General features: G+C 50.3%; 1 protein-coding gene across 3 annotated transcripts in view; it reads left to right on the plus strand.

The window, feature by feature from the left end:
- Positions 1–1,295: 1,295 nt before the first annotated feature.
- WIPF1 (WAS/WASL interacting protein family member 1) overlaps positions 1,296–18,368 on the plus strand; it is a 104,153-nt gene continuing 87,080 nt past the window's right edge. For all 3 annotated transcript variants that reach the window (XM_036421964.2, XM_036421963.2, XM_045575668.1), the window contains exon 1: positions 1,296–1,467. The gene's annotated coding sequence lies outside the window, so the exon portion shown is untranslated. The remainder of the gene's footprint in view (positions 1,468–18,368) is intronic.

Here is an 18,368-nt window from a genome sequence, read left to right on the forward strand (position 1 = left end):
TGCCCTGACGGGGAACTGAATGCTCAGACTTTTGGTGTAAGGACTGCTGAGCCATGGCCAGGGCTGTTCTGGCATTCTGGTTGCTGAAACGTGGCCCAGGCTCGTAAAGAAAGATCTTTCCCTCTGACGCAAATCACAACCTAACAGGAATGAGACTTTCTAACAATGGAGCGCCGATGAGATGATACCGTCCTTTTCATAACGGATCGGTTTTGCTTTCCAGTGGTTGGAGAGGTGCTTTCAAAGAAAGATCATCAAACAGGAGAAATGTGAAAAGTATTCAATAACATAAATGGACCCACCTCCAAACTGCTACCCCAGAACTGCCTTACCTGTCTTATGTCTCAAACCTTTGGAATGTTTAAATTGGGCAAAACAAACTTTAGGTCAAACCAACACTCTATTCTAAAGCTATTTGCAAAGCTACCCTGTTTCTCCGAAAATAAGACAGTGTCTTATATTAATTTTTTTCTCCCAAAGTTGCGCTAGATCTTATTTTCAGGGGATGTCTTATCTTTCATTGCGCTACATGTTATTTTCGGAGGATGTCTTATTTTCGGGGAAACATGGTAACAGGAAAGCAGACACTGAAAATGAAAGCCATTCTTTAGAATTAGCACCATCATGTGTAAAGAATAGCTAAGCCTCTTTGTATCTACTGAAATTCTTTCCTTGACTTGTTAACACCAATAGAAGTTCTTTCTATTCAGGTCATTATTCCCCTTCCCTTTCTCATAAAAACCCCTTGCCTCCACCCCCTAGTGGAAACACTATTTGGATATGTTTCTACAGGAATCAGTGCTTCTCAAAGTGCTGTCCTTTGGGTTCTCCAAGAAATGCTCGTTGCCTCTCACTTTGGTCTTTTAATTTTTAAGTTTAACAGTGGGTTCCACTCCATTTTAAAATTCATTTAAAAAAAAAATCAATGTGAATTTAAAGCTTTCGCCCGGGGAAGCAGGGGGGAAGGGGTTAATGAAGGGGGGCCGGGGAGCCCCGGCGGCGGAAAGCTGGAAAGGATGCAATCTTTGGGGGAAGGGCCTCGGTTGGACACCCCTTCCAGTTACCAGCTCCTCTGCAAAAGCCGCAGTGTCCCCCACTGCGATTGGACCCACACACCCCTCCGGGACTCTAACCCCCTCGCGCCCGCCCCCCGCTCCGGGGGCACCGAGGCCCTCGCGGGCTGCGCCTCGGAGCCGCGCGGGCTGGCGGGACGCCCCGGGGACAGGCCCGGGGCCAGCGGCGGCCTCGCGGCTCGTCCACAGTGGCGAGGCCGCAGGGCGGGGCGGGGGACCGGGAGCCCGGGGGGAGGGTTCACATCGTCGGGAAGTTCCCGGATGGTCGCAGCCTCCCAGCGCTGAGCGCTTTTCCTGCCCCGCGGCTCAGCCTGCCCCGCAGACGGGGGAGAAGTTTCCCAGAAAAATGCCCGGCGCGCCGCGGCGCCCTGGAGCCGCCCGGAGACGCTGCGCGGTAAGGGGCGCGCGGCCGCCGCCTCGGGCGCCCCTGGTCCCGGGTCTCCGGGGAGGGACCGCGGGCACCCCCGCGGCTGCCCGGGACCCCCGGGGGGACTGAGGGCGGGGACGCGGCTGGGCGCTGGGGGGGCGCGGGCGGGGGCGTCGGGGCGGCGGCGGCGGGAGGAGTGGGCGCGGGCACAGCCCGGGAGGGGCGCGTCCCCGGCCCCGCGGCCCGCGTGCCCTGCCCGTCCGGCCGGCGGGGCGGGAAGGAAGGGGCCGCGGGGAGCCGGGCTCCGGGCGCGGGCGCGCTCCTGCCTGGGCTCCGGGGACCCCAGCCGGCCGGGGGGCACTCGGGGCCGTGGGCGCCGTGGTGAACCGCGACGGGGGCTTCGCGGGGATGAGCCTGGGCCGCATCTGCGCCCCAGCCCGGCCGATGGGACTGGGGGCACCCCGGGGCGCAGTGCGTGCCAGGGAGCTGCCGCGCCTTTTCCGCCGCCGGGGACCGTGCCCGCCCCGCACGCCGGCCTCCCCGCTGGCCTCCCGCGGCGGCCCCAGCCGATGCTCGCCCTGCGGCCGTGCTGGGCGCGCGTTAGTGTGTGTGCGGACCTGGGGCACCTCGGTCCGGTCCGCGCCTTTCCTCCCGCCTCTCCCCGAACTTCGCGACAGCTGCACTGCAGCCTCCACCCCCCCCCCCACCACTTTTTCCTATTAAAATAAGTCTTTTATTTTAAAAGAACAGTTAACGAAAGTTGCAAGTGTAAGAAGAACCAGCTGCCCAAGTCGTGGGGCTGGGGGAGAGGAGGGCAGTAAGGGGGTGGGGGGTGGGGGGGCAGATCTTAAACTGGTGCTTAGACAGCGAACTGTTTGGGACGAACAAAGGGTGTGTCTGTGTGAGGAACCCAACCTGGCCAGATCCCTGGTCCTGCCTAATCCCAGAGGAGCCGTCCTCCCGGGCTGGGCTCCTGGCCGTAGACTGCCTCAATTGTCCAGGGAGCCTCTCCAGTTGTCAGATTGGGCGGACCTGGTCCCTTTTTTCTGAAAACTGTGTGTCCCTGTTGTCCCCTGGATAGTCCCTGGATCTCACACCCCAACTGCTGACACCAGGTAACCCCAGACTCCAGGCGGTGCAGCCGGGAGGCCCGGGCAGAGCGCCGTGGGGCGGGTGTGTGTGTGTGTGTGTGTGTGTGTGTGTGTGTGTGTGTGTGTGTGTTCTTTTGCCGGTTTCCAAAGGCAATGTCAAACAACAGTAGTTTCGTTTGGATGCATTGGCATATTTTTCCTTTTCAAAAATGCTCTTTTTCTATCATTACTAAAATAATTTTGAGAAATTTTCCATTTCTGTTTTTATAAATCACATTTTTTTTTTTACTTCTCGAGGCGAAGGAACCCTGCATCACCCTGACTGGTGTGGTTCCGTTGCTTGAGCGATCTCCCCTGTGCGGAAGGATAGCCAGCTGGATTCCCGGGTCAGGTTCCATCGCTGGTCTGGGTACATGTGGGAAGCATTGGATCAATGTTCCTCACATCACATCAATGTTTCTCTCTCCCTCTCCCTTCCCCTCTTTAAAATCAACAAAAACATTAAAAAAAAAAAAGAAACTCACATCAGCATTTTTTATCTTCACGGTGTTCAAGGCACAGCCTTCTCCTTTTGCTGTGTGTCTGTACCTGCCCTTATCCCCACAAGGTTGAGCTTGTCAGGGACCAGATCCCCAGCCCTCTGCAGACGCCCTTTCCTGAGCTGTGGAGTAAGTATGCAGAGTACACTCTGCAGACGCTACTAAAAACCCCAAGATATGCGGACCAAGTGTGGCAGTGGGTGTGAAACCGCCAAAGGCAGCACTGCCCAGGCCAGAGGGAGCCCCCCAGACACCGCGCAGTGTTAGCACCGAGACAACAGCAGGACGGGGGCAGCGAAGAGAAGGTTGTCTGGCCTCATCTTTTAGGTTTACTGCCTCTGGTCCTCTAGCCAGGGATGAACCCTCTTTGGTGGGTTTCTGGGTCTGTGTCACTGTCTTTGGATGTTTCAGGTTGTAATTTTTAGAGACATATATGTTTTCTACAGTGCACATCAGGAGAACAAAATCAAACCGGAGTACCTGTTACTTGTTGCTATAATGTCTTCACTGTTAAGCACCGGATATTTGGGGTTTTACCTCCCGGAGCCGTGGTCTTCCTGAAGCCTGCCCGCCAGGGAGGTCTGCCATGCTGCCAGGGACCTCTACGCAGAGGCTCAGCACCCACAGTTTCCGCCGTGGCATGGGAAGGCGTGAGACGCTTATTCCTCGTGCACAGCCGCTGCCCACACATGTGAACCAGGCCACGGGTGGCATCGAGCCAGACACTCATCCAGCACCGAGGGCCCCTGCCGGGGGCCCCTGCTGTGCCCTGTGCTAAGAGTAAAGGGGGACACTTCGCTCAGAAAGAGGTGACGTTTGCCCCCCCCCCCTCCCCCCGGATGCTTACCTTCTGGTAGAAATGAGACATGGTTTCAAGCAGCAGGCATGCACGACAGAATGTTGTAAATAAGGTTAAAAAAAAACCAAACAGTACAGATCAAATACAGGGAATGTAGAGGAGAGTGCAATTACATCCAGCTGGAGGGGGTCGGCCCTTCCCTCATTTGCTGGTCCATTGAACAAGCGTTTATTAAGTGTCTGCTACGCTCCAGGCAGAGTGTGCATGGTGCTCCGCCTTCCCCTGCTGCCGCTGAGGAGCAGTTCGGGGCCTGCCTCCCTGTGACCAGTGAACACTTCTCACTGGGCCTCATGGTGCTGCCCGGCCCAACATCTGTCAAAATCACGAATTCCGTCTCTTGTGTACTTCGGAATAACAAAAACTCTAGGCTCACCAAAGCCCCCGGAATACCTTCAGTTAGTTGAGTAATGTGATTCCGCTCCACACGCTTTAACCAGTCATTGAAGTATGCTGGTCCTTAGCCATGGGCGTGCCTGGAAGTTTATAAAAGTTTGATTCTGTGAGGCCCAGGAATCTAGGTTTTGAAAGCCCCCCTGGGGATGCTGACGTGAGGCCGAGGGCAGAGCTGCTAAAGGTTAAAGTTCGGGCCAGGAATTTGGACAGGCCTTGCTTCCCTGCAGTCCCAACCCGCTGTCATTTACAAGTTCTGCGGCCTCTGCTTCTTTACCTGTAAAACCTACCTTGTTCTGAGCGTGGGAGGAAGTCATGGATGTGGGACACGCAGCAGATGTGCTGCGGGTCGGTATTTGTGGGTTGTTATTGCTCGCATCAGTGTTCGCTTGTATGAGGCAGTGTTGCGATTCCTCTTTCCACACAGAAGTACAAAAAGAGGAACTGCTTTTTATATAAATTAACGTTTCCACCAATCCCTTAGCTGTCTGTAGTCTACTGAGAGCTTCACACCCGTCACCTCATGTATTCTCTTAACAGTGAGGAAGGAATCTCACAGAACAGAATCTCAGTCCTTGGGGCTCCCAGCCCTCGGTGTCTGCTTCCCCAGGGCAGCCTACTCTGCCGAGATCATCGGGGCAGACGAAGGGCTGGGAACCAGAGGCTGCTGCTTTCCTGGCCCTTCGGCACCAGGAAGTGTCAGGGTACCACACTGTGGCCATCACGCAGTGTCCCTGTCACTATGGGGTGGCCAGTGGGACTGCCTGTCCCCACAGACAGCTTTGGTCACAGGGGTAGCACCTGAGCCTGTGGGATGGACATCCCGCTGCCTTTGTGTTCTTTCATGGCCAGGGAACTTTGATTGATCGGAAACACGCTCGCTATTAGTCTTCATATTAGTTATAAATTGACTTTGCTCCTACTCAATAAAAGAAAAATACAACTAATATAAATAGCCTACACGATTACCTACCATTTTCATTAGTTTAGAAGTTTCAATAAACATGGCTCATTTCGTAAAAACATGTTGTACAAATTTAACATTTTAGCATTGCTTACTGTGGATATATTTTTCCCCCCCATCTAATAAGCCACCTTTCCAGGGTAACTCAATTTCTTCTTTTTAATTTTCTTTGATCTCTTAGTTATATTAAATTAAGTGAATTGGATTTTCAAAACTATGATCCGAGCCAAGCTTTTAAAAGAGTCTCTCTTTCCTTCCTATCCACTTGCCTTATTTTCCTTCCTTTCCACCCCCCCCCCCCCCCCAACATTACCACTTACTGTTTGTCATTTAATTGAATAACTTTTGGTCTCACAGCCCTGTGAGAGGTCCTGCTCATTAGCATGGCACCTGAGGCTAAGAGAAGTGAGTTCACTCGCCCAAGGTCACACAGCCAGTGAAGTAACCAGTATTCAGACCGGGGGCAGTCTGATCCCAAATCCTGCGCTTCTCACCCTTCGTTCCCCCTCTGGCGGCATTGCACACCCCTTTTCCCGTAGGGGGTCTTTCCTCTCCCCATCTGTGTGCTTTTGCTTTGCCAGTTCTTCTCCCCGCACAGCTACTTCTTTTCGCTGCATGTTGAATCCTATAGATTCTTCATGGGCCACAAATACTTTTTAAGAAGACAAATAATAGACTTGGCTAATACTTGATAAATAGAGAATATAGGTACAGTAAAATGAACAAGAAACACAATCACCTGCACATTTCGCTAGTTTAGTAGCTTCATTTCAACATGGTTCACATTGTAAAAACATTTCTTTTCAAGAGCCAAAATGCTCTCTTCTCCACGAGTCAGTTCCTGCCTCTTCTAGTAAATCCTCATACTTGATTCCTTTAAAGGCATGTAATGTGTACACCTTATAACATAGTGCTACTATACTGCTACTGTGTTCTTAACAGCTGTAGCACTTCTGCTGTAGGGATGGAGCTGTGTGACTGGTGCATTATTAGTTATTCATAGTCACCCATTAGAGTTGGCACTGCCAGTTCAGTGACCATCAGCTCACCTGTTAGCTCTTGCTAATGATGCCCAAACAATCAATCCATTGAGTCAAGTCAAACAACCAACCAATTCAGTGACAGAATAAATATAGTCATTTTGTTGGCATCCACAGGCCAAATGAGCAGTTGGTTGAATTTCATGTTTTTCCAACACTTGTGTGTCTCCTCAGCCCGTTTCTGAAACCTCCCAAGCATTTTTCTATAGACACATACGCAGGAGATTTTTATCTGTGGACTGGAGAATTTAGGGCTGGGTGGGGCCAAGAGAGAAATCTGGTACATCTTAGAGTGATGCAAAGCTGAAGTGTTGAACATTTTATCAAATAGTATTTTAGGAAACCCTGAGACTCTCCCAACCCCCAGCCCCAGCAGAATAAATTTTGAAAGCAGAGAACCTTCAGACCTTGGAGAAAATCTTGTCCGTCCATCCTTCCTCCCTCCCTCCCTCCCTCCCTCCCTCCCTCCCTCCCGCCCTCCCTCCCTCCCTCCCTTCCTTCCTTCCTTCCTTCCTTCCTTCCTTCCTTCCTTCCTTCCTTCTTTTTAACTATTTTAAATAGATTTTTAGAGAGTGAAGTAAGAGGGAGGGAGAGAAACATCAACCACTGATGTGAGAGCGAAACTTGTGAGAATGAAATAACAATCTGCTGCCTCCTACACGTCCCCTACAAAGGATTGAGCCCACAACCCAGGCAAGTGTCCTGACTGGAAATCGAACCCGCAACCTTTGGAGCCACAGGAAGACGTTCAGGGCACCTTGGAGCAGATCTTGAGGAAACATGTACTTAGCTATTTTTTCCCCCTGAGAATGTAAACTGTGAGCTCAGTGTCTTAACCACAACAGTCTTGTGTTACGCGGATGGATATTTAAATGATGGAGACAGTCAGATCTGTCTGAGATATAAGAGGGAAAACATGGGCTGTTAACAGGCCTAGGACCGGGAAGCAGCACATGTGAGTGCTGGGGGAGGGACCTCCAGGAAGGACCGAAGTGATGGACTGAGAGGGGTGTGGGGAGGGAGAGTAGAAGAGAACTATTCTAGTTGTCTTTCCCAGATCTCAGGCTGGGGAACACCAAGACAAGCTTTCCTATGGTACTGAAGTTTCTAATTTGAATTTTGAGGGTCTAGAAAAGGCAAAGTAGTCGAAGGCCTCTAAAACCTTTTAAAAAAGAGTAGAGCAATTTATTTAGCAATGCCTCATAGTACCTAGTAGGACCAGGATGCTAGTAGGTTTCTATGCATTTAAGAAATAACCCAGTTGGTTCATCAGTCAATGCTCAACCACTTAGCCACACCAGCCGGTCTGTGATGATTTGATATGTTTCTGTATTACAGTATGATTACCACCATAGCATAAGCTGTCACCTTTCATGTCATATAATTATCATTCCTTTTTATGGTGAGAACATTTAAGATAGAGTCTCTTAGCAGCTCTCAGGTATATAGTACTAGAGGCTCAGCGCACGAAAATTTATGAACTCAGCGAGGGGTAGGGGTGTCCTCAGCCAGGCCTGTGCCCTCTCGCAGTCCAGGAGCCCTTGGGGGATGTCCAGCTGACTGCGTGGGCCCGCTCCCCATCTGGCCTCCCTCTGAGGGAGGTTACCTGTGGTCCGATCAGGGGACGGTGCTAACGAGTGAGCAGCCGGCCCCACTGCCGCCTGCCATCACTGCTCCATTGGCCTCCCTCTGTGGTGAGTGGCCAGCCCTGCCTCCCGATTGCTCTTCTATCACTGGTCGCCTCCCTCTCCCCTCCCCCATCACATTGTTGTCCTCTCCCTCTGCCCGCTGGCACCCACCTTGGCTGCCCTGGCACTGCCAGCTTGCCAGCCCCACCCCCCATAGACTGCTGATTCTGCCGTTCAGTTGATTTGCATATTAGGCTTTTATAATATAGGATAATACAGTGTTGTTAACTACCGTGTTTCCCCGAAAATAAGACATCCTCCGAAAATAAGACCTACTTACAGGTTTCCTTCTGAGTGAAATACAAGGCATCTCCCTGAAAATAAGGCCCCCCTTAGGCTAAACATGAGAGATTTGGTCCACTGATTCTGAAAGAAATGGAGTCACAAGAAATTCACCAGGAAAGTCAGGAATTGGATTGTTATGATGATGTTCCAGAAGATGATGACATGATTGTCACTGAATAAATGAGTAAATTCTTGATACTGTAGGATTCACAGTTTGTCTGGTTTGTGTTGACAACTACCGTACTACTGTACCGTATACAGGTACTAAATTTCCTTTATTTTCATTTAACAATAAATGTGTACCATATTCTTCTTCATGGAAAAATAAGACATCCCCTGAAAATAAGACCTAGCGTATCTTTGGGAGCAAAAATTAATGTAAGACACTGTCTTATTTTGGGGGAAACAGGGTATAATCACAATACAGTTCATTGGGTCTTCTAAATGCACGTCTGTACCCTTCAACCATCATCTCCCCAATTCCCCCACCTCCCAGGCTCTGGTAACCACCATTTTACTGTGTTTCTGTGAGGGGAGCTTTTTAAGACTCCACATATGGGTCAAATCATGCAGTGCTTGTCTTTTTCTGTCTCATTTATTTCACTTAGCTTAACACCCTCAGATCCATCACGCTGTCACAAATGACAGGATTTCCCTTTTTCTCTTGGTGGAAAAATATTTCATTGTGTATATATACCATGTCTTCTTTATCCATTCATCTGTTGATAGACACCTGGGTTGTTTCAAAATTTTGGCTATTTTAAATAATGCTACAATAAACATCCGGATGCAGATACCTTTTTGATATCCAGGAGATTTTTTTACCAACATAACAAAATGCTATAGACTTCCTCTCCAAATGAAAAACTCACTTATGTCATGGCTGCTTACTTAATCAGATTGGCTCAAGTTGGGTGCTAATGCACCAGTTCTCTGAATATCCTTGTATGTGAGCTCGACTCTGCTAACACACAGAAGCTTTCGCTTCTGTCAGAATCCCCAAAGTGGTATTACTTTCCAAAAGTTACAGTAATTATTAGTTTGACTCACACGATAGGAAATTATATATTTTCCCATATTCTTGCCAGCTTAATTCATTTTAGCAGTATTAAATTTCCAATCTCTTTTTCCTGTTTTGTTTCAGATTTATTTCTTTAGGGAGCACTTGTCACTATCTTTACCTTTTTTTTTTTTTTTTAACTATTCATTTGAATTATTCATGCTCTGCCTTTTCCTCAGCTTTCTAATGTGCATAGGATTTCTTACAGAACTGGAGAAGAAAACTTGAACCCAAGCTCACTGAACTTAATCACTCTACATTGAAACTAAACAAAACACTTGATTTCTATTTATAATAAGGTAAATATGGACCTCGCAATCTTAATGTCTTCCTTCTAAAAGGAATGGTCTCACGAAATATAAATGTTTTGATGGAAAAAACAAAAACAATATGCAAAGATGGGAAATTTTAAAGGCATTTTAAGCTTGCAAGGCTAGTGAGGCATCCTTCTCGAATCCAAAAGTCTGAAGACAAAGGTTCTTTGAGAGCATCAGGTGTAAGTTATTCTGAATCACGTCCAGAGGAAAAATGAATCACAGCAGATAGGAATTCCAATCCAGAGCATTGTTGAAAGCCCCTGCCCTGCTGCTTCCGCTTGTTTTTCTGGGAGGTGAGACTAGATTCCATTTCTTCTGTCCTTGCCGTTGCTGAGTTCATTATAAAATTATTTGTATATAACTCCAGGAGTGCGTTGGCTAATCAGAAACAGCTGTACGACTGGATTCGTTTATATGAACAGAATGACTAAATCAATCAGCCAAATTTCTTGCTTTCGGGTAGGTGGGGGCCAACATTGTGTAGCTCAGAATAATAACAGCGCGTTGTAACTGACCTGACAGATGGCAGAAAGACTGCATCTGGGCAGCACAGGTTGGGATTGAAAAATTAAGGAACCCTGTGAGTCCTTGATATCTGCCACCATCAGTGCTGGTGCTTTAAAGGCTAGGGAGCTTCATAAAGGGACATCTTGTTCAGAAAAGAACCCCGGAGAGTTGCCTCCTCGGAAGGCTGGGTCTCCTGAATAAGGCTGGACTGTCCAGATTGGGGTCCCCTGACAGATAAGAGCGTGTGTTCTGCCAAACCTCACAGGCTGGAATACGCCAAGGCCCTGGGCTGGGAAAGTGTCACAGACAAGGCAAGCAGACTGACCTGTGTGACCAGAGGGAGCCACACTAAATCAGGGAGAAGACACGAGTTCCCCAGCGAGATGGGGCCAGAGCCCTGACTGATGTAGCCAGAGGAATTCCCCGGGTTATGTGCTCTGTGCAAAACCCAAAGGTCCGTGAGAGGGGAATGAGTTCACAGAATGCACCCCATCCATCTGGCTCCTAGACGGTAATCTTGAGATGGCAGGTCTGAGAGCAGGGAAATCTTTAGCCCTCAAGTCTCCGTGTGTGGCGCAGACTTGAGGAACCCTGGACTCTCCCACTTAACACAAGTCACTCTCAAGGGCAGAAGCCCACCTGCCCCGACTAGCCAGAGTCATTAGGCGGATTGGGCTCCGGGTGCCCGGTTGGCCTGATGTAGAGTAAACCTTGTAGGGCGCTGCCTTAGGGTTTGTCCCGTGAGTAGCACAGTGAGGGAAGGTGCCAGGGGAATTGGCAGCTACCATAGCAATGGCACTGGAATTTGCAAACACGTCTTCTTGGGGCCCCACCTGCTGATGCCTCTGCCCTGACTTCACGTTGACCCTGCCCCTGGGTTGGGATGTCTATCAGTCCTCAGAGAGAGTGTAGACTTTTGAAAATTAACTCCCTTGAGGGGTAAGACCTGATATCAACTAGCGCATTTACTGAATTCCTTTCTCATTGAATCTGCTGATGGTAGAGTGGTAATGTGGCAAGAGCAGTAAACCAGGAGTTCAACGCTTGTATTTTTAATCCCAATTTTGTAGCCTAGTGGTCACATGACCTTGACAGCAATAGGCAGTATGCAAATATCTGTAAGAATGGGGGAAGATTGAGGCTAGTGATGGGACAGATGGAACATCTCTGGACAAGGCGCTGTCTAGACAAGGTAACTGTTAACCTTTTAACTTACCAGTTAGGAATATGATGAGTCTGAGATGTTACCGTACTGTGCCCGTGTTTGACTAGGTATTTGGTCAATAAGGGAGAGAAGTATGTGTCTATCACATTTCTCATTTAGCTAAACCAGTATTGTGTGTTTTGTGTAATATATAAATGTGAAATTACATTTCAGCAAACTCATCCAGTTGTTCATTTTTATTTGCATCTCCCTGTATGCTTGCAGAAGAGAGAATGTTAACTATTACCCAGAGGTTTTCTTTGTGACATTATTTGCGACAGTGGGATATGAGCTGGATGAGTCCCAGTCGGTCTGCAGACCTTGCTTTATTTACATGCAGTGAAAATCACACTACTCTACTGTATGCATACACACACCCATTATGCTTATCCTTATTCTGAATTAGCATACACGGGCTCACAACACAAATCACCTGTCCTCACCATCTACCGCACCCAGGAGCATGTGCGAGCACAGGCGCGCACGGGTACATCATTGGCTAAACCCACCTAAAGAGCTCTTCAGATATAACCAGGAAGCACCAATTCCAGGCTCCAGTGGGAAAACACATGTATTGCTGTAGCTTTATATCCATCGGCCTTTGTAGTTTCTTAGAAGGCAGAGGTCACTGCTCATCGTGGTGCTGTGGGTGCCGTCACAGACAACGCACCATGTGCAGGTGACCATAGTGCATGCTTCGGAGGATGTACACGGTGATGGTGTTGACTCCTGGGAGCAGATAAAGACACCAGTGGGGCTTTCCCCGGGGAGTTCTACCAAGACTGCTGCTTGGTGGTGGTGACCGGTGCTGGTTGAGGCTCTTGTTTGCATTTCTTACTTCTGGTCTGAGGAATCATACGTTGCTGTTTTGGCTCAGAGGCAGACCATGTTGGGTGGCATCCAAGAAACTGTGCAGTGGTCTTGCTTCCCGAGATTGCTACTAACATTACGGGCCTCCAGCTGTGCATAGAAAGATCCTGGAACAACACACTGGCAAATGGTGCCCCTGTGGACTCCCTGCTTTCCAGAGAAGTTAGACATGCTGTCTGCCTGGGGAGGTGAACCTTAGACTGTGTCCCAGAGAGCCCACCCACCGTCTGTAGATAAGGAGAAAATGCCTTCTGAGTTCCAACCCAGAAGCCCAAGAGAGAACGGAGCCCCAGGAGAAACGTTCTCTCTACTCCCCTTCAGCTCTGGCCCCAGCAACACGAGGGGGCAAGGAACAGGGAGCAGGGTCCTGGTGGCAGAGAGAGAGCACGGTCAGAAGGGACAGCAGGGGAAAGAATCGGGTGGTCCTGAGCCACAGGGAGGAGCCCCAGAGTTGGATGGGGAGGCCCGGGGTGAAGGGACTGGATCCTAAGCTTCCTCTGCAAGGTAAGGAGCTCCCTGGCCGAGGGAAGTTGCTGGGCCAAAGGGCAGAGGAGTTGGAAGTGCAGGGAAATGAGGTGATGGGACTAAGCTGTGGTCTGCCCTTAGGAAGAACTCGTCAGGAAGCAGAAATAAGAAGATGTCTGTTCTCTTCTTGCTTACACAGAAGTCAGGAATGGAGTATTTCTCTTCAGATTGCCAGCAATCATTTTTTAGAGAAGTAATATTAATATCATCTAACATAGACCACCTACTGTGTACCAGGCCATGTTCTAAATGCTCTACGTTAAGTCACCGAATCCGTATACCACCTCTATGAGGCAGGCTGTATGTCTTCATTGTAGAGATGAGGAATTTGGGTTAGTCTCCTTGCCCAAGTTCACACAGCTAACTTGCCAGATTAGAGATTCAGTCCCAGCTGGGTGGGTGGCTCAGAAGCCCCTCGGAACCCTAGTGTCCCCGCCTCCGTCCAATTGGAAAGATAGCTGGGCACGGATACAGAGTTCTGGGGAGCAGCCTAGGCTTTCTGTTCCTCTGTTTCCCTGCATGATCCTGGGTTACACTCACCAACTCGCTGCAGAAAGGACACCCAGAGACGGCCAACACCAACGGCTGACCCACCAGCAGAAGGGCCTGATCTTTGTGTCTGAACCACCCACTTTGACCCCTGACACCCATCACAGACATGCGTTCTCATTGACCCCCTAAGACCTCAGCGGTCTCTGAGGAGGAAGAAGAAGGTCCTAGAGTATCACAGATTCCGCCCAAGACCGGTGTCAGTGACTGGTGTCCCATTATGTTCTCAAGAATAAATGAACGACGTAAGTTACGTTCAGCCAGTGAGGCAAAGACTGTACTACTCAGCGATTACATGGAGAGCCTTTCCTAAAATCCCGGAACGTGGGAGCTGGGAAGCAAAGCTGAAAATGGAGGTCGTTTTGCCGGACCTCCGTGTCCCGGGTGAGGAATCAGAATCGCAGAGAAGTTTTGGATGGCTTCCCCAAGGCGGGTGGCTGTTGGTAACAGGATTGAGACAAGAGCTCAGGCCTGCCGAGTGTCAGTCCAGCCCTCCCTCCCCTGCCTGGGAGTGCATCCCCTGTCCTAGAAATGCCTTTCTTACTAAATCCCAGGTGAACCCCAGGACGATCTTTGCTGGGTGGGACCGGGGGAACCTTGCCGTACAGGGGTGAGCGGTGTATGGACACCTCCTTCCAGGGCAGCCTACGGCCCAGCCACAGAGAAGGGCGTACCTGCCCTGTGGAGCTTGCAGCATGGAGCCTCTGCTTTCTAGGTAGTGCGGGGAGGAGAGCAGATACCTGTCCCCGGTACCCTCTGCTCCCATCACTTGTCTTGAGGGTGAAGGAATCAAAGTAACTCAGTGTCTAGCAGAGTTCAATGAGGGGGATGAGGGAGAGAGGGAAATGGTCACCTTGTTTTCATAAAGAAAACTATTTTTCAAAACCCAGCTGCTGAGAGTGTCAGGCAGCCAGGCCTCTCTGAGCTCTGGCCTCATTGGCGTCCGAGAGGCCTGCAGGCAGCGTAGGCCCTTCCTGGGAGAGGCCCAGGAGCCTGCGGAGGGCTCCTGGGAGCTCTGCTTCCCCAGCCACCTGGGCAGGTCCACACAGGATTCACCCGGGATCAACAGGCCACCTTGAACCTCCAGACCAATGACCTGGGATCCTCACAGGCCAGAATGGGGAAGAATTCAGCTTTTTATCAGATAAAGACAGAAACCTAGGGCCAGAAGGGCACCCGGAACTGTTTTCCCACCTCTGGGCTATGCTCAGGGCCCATCGGGGGCTGCAGAGGATCCTTGGCTGGGGCTGACGTCAGCCCTGGTCTTGTGTGACCCCACCCACAGCAAGAGCTTTGGTGCGGGGGGGTTGAAACTGTACGTGCAGAGAAGAAACGTGAGGGCCATTATCCACAACCCCTTGACCAGTAGTCCCCACAGCACCCTCCTTTCTGGGCCACTGAGTGGGTAGGGGTGCTTTACTTCTGCAGACCCTACAGTCCAGTCAGCCCCGTGGTGATGTCTCCTGTGGCAGTTTATCTAACCACCGTTTCAAGCCCAGAGGTGGACAGAATGGAGAAGCTCTCAGGCGAGCAGAGGTAGAACAAAACCCACTCTCTTCTCAGGGCCGATCTGATCCGGGAAGGCTCTCGGGGAGATGCGCTGTCCAGCGCCCCCCGGGGCCCTTTCCGACCTCAAACCCACAGGCCCCTGCTCTCGCTCAGAGGACAAGAGGATCTCTCTCTTTTTTTTCTCCTGATGTGACTCAGAGCTCTTCTAGAATGAAGCCAAAAGCCAGGGACAGAGCTAGGACTCCAGTGTAAACGTTTTTGATACTCGAGTCCCTGGTCCCTCTGCCTCCAGAAAGGATCAGAATGGCAGTGTTTGGTGACCCATCCTCTCTCTGAGCGTGCTGTCCCAGGGTCAGCCCGCCTCCTGCGATGCCTCCTTGGTGCAGGCAGACTTCTGACGTATGGCTGCTCCTCCCCCTCCCTAAGCCGGGATGGTCCGGAAAGTGGCTGAGCAGTCAAGGAGAGCAGAGGGTCCTGCTGTGGGCAGGCACTGGGCGGGTGCAAATGGGCCCCACCTCCTCCTGGACGTACTGCCTCAGCGGCAGAGGAAACTTGTGAACTCCCATGAAACCAGCAATGGGCTGCTTCCTTGGAGGAACTAGAGGGCAGGGTGTGCTGTAACGAACCCTGTTGCATAAGTGAACACGCTGAGTTCCTCCTCCCCCTCCCCCCATGAGGTGCATGGGAAGGACTGGAGGCAGAAGAACTGCACAAACAAGCTCAGTTCTCTACAGAGGAGCCCAGCACTGTGTGTTCTGGGGCCTAGGAAAACAGGAGAGTGGGTCCCTTCAATGCTTTCCAGAGTCAAAAATATTTTTAAGAGGGAAAATGTAAATGTAGGAGGATGCACGTGCTTTATAGAGTTAAAACACAGCAAAAGCAAGCATGCATCGTCTAAACCAGGGTTTTGAAACCTTTTGAACTTTGACCCACGTTTTTCATGGGGATCCATTGCAGATAGATAGATAATAGAAACAAAAGTTTTATAAAACAATCCCCTTCTTACCCAATGCAATACATTTTTAGTGTATACATAATATAGTTTATTGATTTCAGAGAGGAAGGGAGAGAGAAACATTAACGATGAGAAAGAATCATTGATTGGGGAGGGCAGTTAGGGGTGATCAGGCCGGCAGAGGAGGGAAGTTGGGGAGCACCAGGCCTGCAGGGAAGGGCAGTTGAGGGGAATCCAGGCCTGCAGGGGAGGGCAGTTAGGGGCAATCAGGCTGGCAGGGGAGCAGTTAGGCATCAATTAGGCTAGCAGGGGAGTGGTTAGCGGGTGATTAGGCTGGCAGGCAGAAGTGGTTAGGAGGTGATTAGGCTGGCAAGCAGGCGAGCAGTTGGGAGCCAGCCGTCCTGGATTGTGAGAGGAATGTCTGACTGCAGTTTAGGCCAATTCCCAGTAGGGCAGTCAGACATCCCTTGAGGGGTCCCAGATTGGAGAGGGTGCAGGCTGGGCTGAGGGACACACACTCCCGTGCATGAATTTTGTGCACCAGGTCCTAGTCCTATATAATAAAAGGCTAATATGCAAATTGTCCCCTAGACCAGGAGATCAACCAGGGTACAGGACCGGCCAGGGGAAGGGGCTGCAGGTGATTGGGGTAGGGAGCCGATCAGGGGTGGGGCCGGCCAGCCAACCTTTTGCATCCCCTCACCCTGGCCAGCTGGCCTGATCAGCCCCAATCAGGCGGGCTGACTGGACCCTACCTGTACACGAATTTGTGCACTGGGCCTCTAGTTTAGTAAATATTTATTGAAAGACATGTTATCTAATTGTATCTGATTAATACAATTAGACTAGAAAGAGTCCTAATGATTTGTGGTAATATTAATAAGATGCTTTTTGAAGGGCACTTTAACATACTTGATTTATGAGGTATAAGAAGTGACAAGACAGATAAGAAAGACACCCCCCCCCCCCCAAAGTCTGAGTTATAGGGTAGAACTGCTAAACCCATGTGGGTTTCAGATCCTCAGCAAAGCAGGCCTTTACAAAGTTGAGGTTTGTCAGGTTTGACCTGTAAGTGAGCCTGGGACAAGTTTGGGGCACTGTGCTTGGAAAAGAGAAGTGGGTGAGGTGTTTGGCCAGCAGGTGCTGCCGAGCTGGGAACTTGAGCGTCATTCTGACTTCCCATGGCCGCCTCTGAAGCTGCCCTCCTTCACCCGGGGGCCGGCAGTTCGAGATGATGTGATCCGGGCTTGAATCACCCAAGTTCGGGGTTGGGGGATTCCTCTCGAAAGGAGGGCGCTTGCAGACTACTCTCTGTTGAATCCTAAATGGAGCCTTTGTTTCACATGCTGAGCCACCCCTGCACTCACGGGGCAGTGAGGCCGAGCAGTGGTCTGGGGCCGTGGAGACCTGGCAGGGGGCCCGGGCGGAGTGAAAGGAGGCCCCTGCACCCCGAAGCCTGGCTTCCTGTCAGCATCTGGCCCCATGTGCAGGCCTTTGGTCCTAGGCCTGCCGGCCCACATCCCAACGTGCCGTCCTGCTGCTAAACTCAATTAGCTACAGTCCTTCTTTCAGGCAATTGGTGTGTGTGTGTGTGTGTGTGTGGCAGGAGGAAGGTTGGGGAGGGAGGGTAGGGGAAGCAGGTGTTTGCAAAGTGGAGAGGAAAAGATGATATGTAACTTGAGAAAAATAGGATGGTTTCTTTCCAAATGAGAAGGTCACATCCCTTCAAGAGCTTGTACTCAGGAAACACCCCTAAAAGTGGACACACTTAACCTCAAGGTGATGGCTGTGTATTTTAGATATTCATTCAAGTTTGACATGACCTGACCCCAGAGAAGATGGCTAGGGACCACTGGGAACTGAGGACAAGGTGTATTCGTCACAGAATCCTAGGGATCCAGCCACAGAACAGGTGGCCTTGGCCCCTTGGCTGTGTCAGGGATGGCAGGCCCACCTAGGCCTGTGGTTGGCAAACTGTGGCTCCAGAGCCACATGCGGCTCTTTGGCCCCTTGACTGTGGCTCTTCCACAAAATACCACAGCAAGTCTGGGCAAGTCTCTTTTGAAGAAGACTTGAAGAAGAGACTTGAAGAAGTGGTGTTAGAAGAAGATTAAGTTTAAAAAGTTTGGCTCTCAAAGGAAATTTCAATCGTTGTACTGTTGATATCTGGCTCTGTTGACTACTGAGTTTGCCGACCACTGACCTAGGCAAGTCTGTGTTTAATAATTTGCTTAGTTATGTATTTAAGAGAAAGAACACTCTTGGGTAAGACCAAATCTAGTGGGGAAGGGAGAAGATGAGGGACATTTGTAATAGTGTCAACAATAAAAAAACAAACAAACAAACAAAAAACAACTAAAAAGTAAATGTAATCCTTTACTAGGGGTGTTGAACTCAATCAGAGAAGAGGCCAAAATCTAAAATCCAGCCTAAATCGCAGGCCGAATAGTTTACTGAACAGTCATAAACTGTCATTGTGATGGAAACACAGCGGAGTGCAGTGATGACAGCGCGGTGCGGGCCACATTGCAAGGCCTGGCGGGACGGATTTGGCCCGAGGGCCTTGTGTTTGACAC

This window comes from Pipistrellus kuhlii, unplaced genomic scaffold, assembly GCF_014108245.1.
Source record: "Pipistrellus kuhlii isolate mPipKuh1 unplaced genomic scaffold, mPipKuh1.p scaffold_m20_p_7, whole genome shotgun sequence".
Classification (NCBI taxonomy): domain Eukaryota; kingdom Metazoa; phylum Chordata; class Mammalia; order Chiroptera; family Vespertilionidae; genus Pipistrellus; species Pipistrellus kuhlii.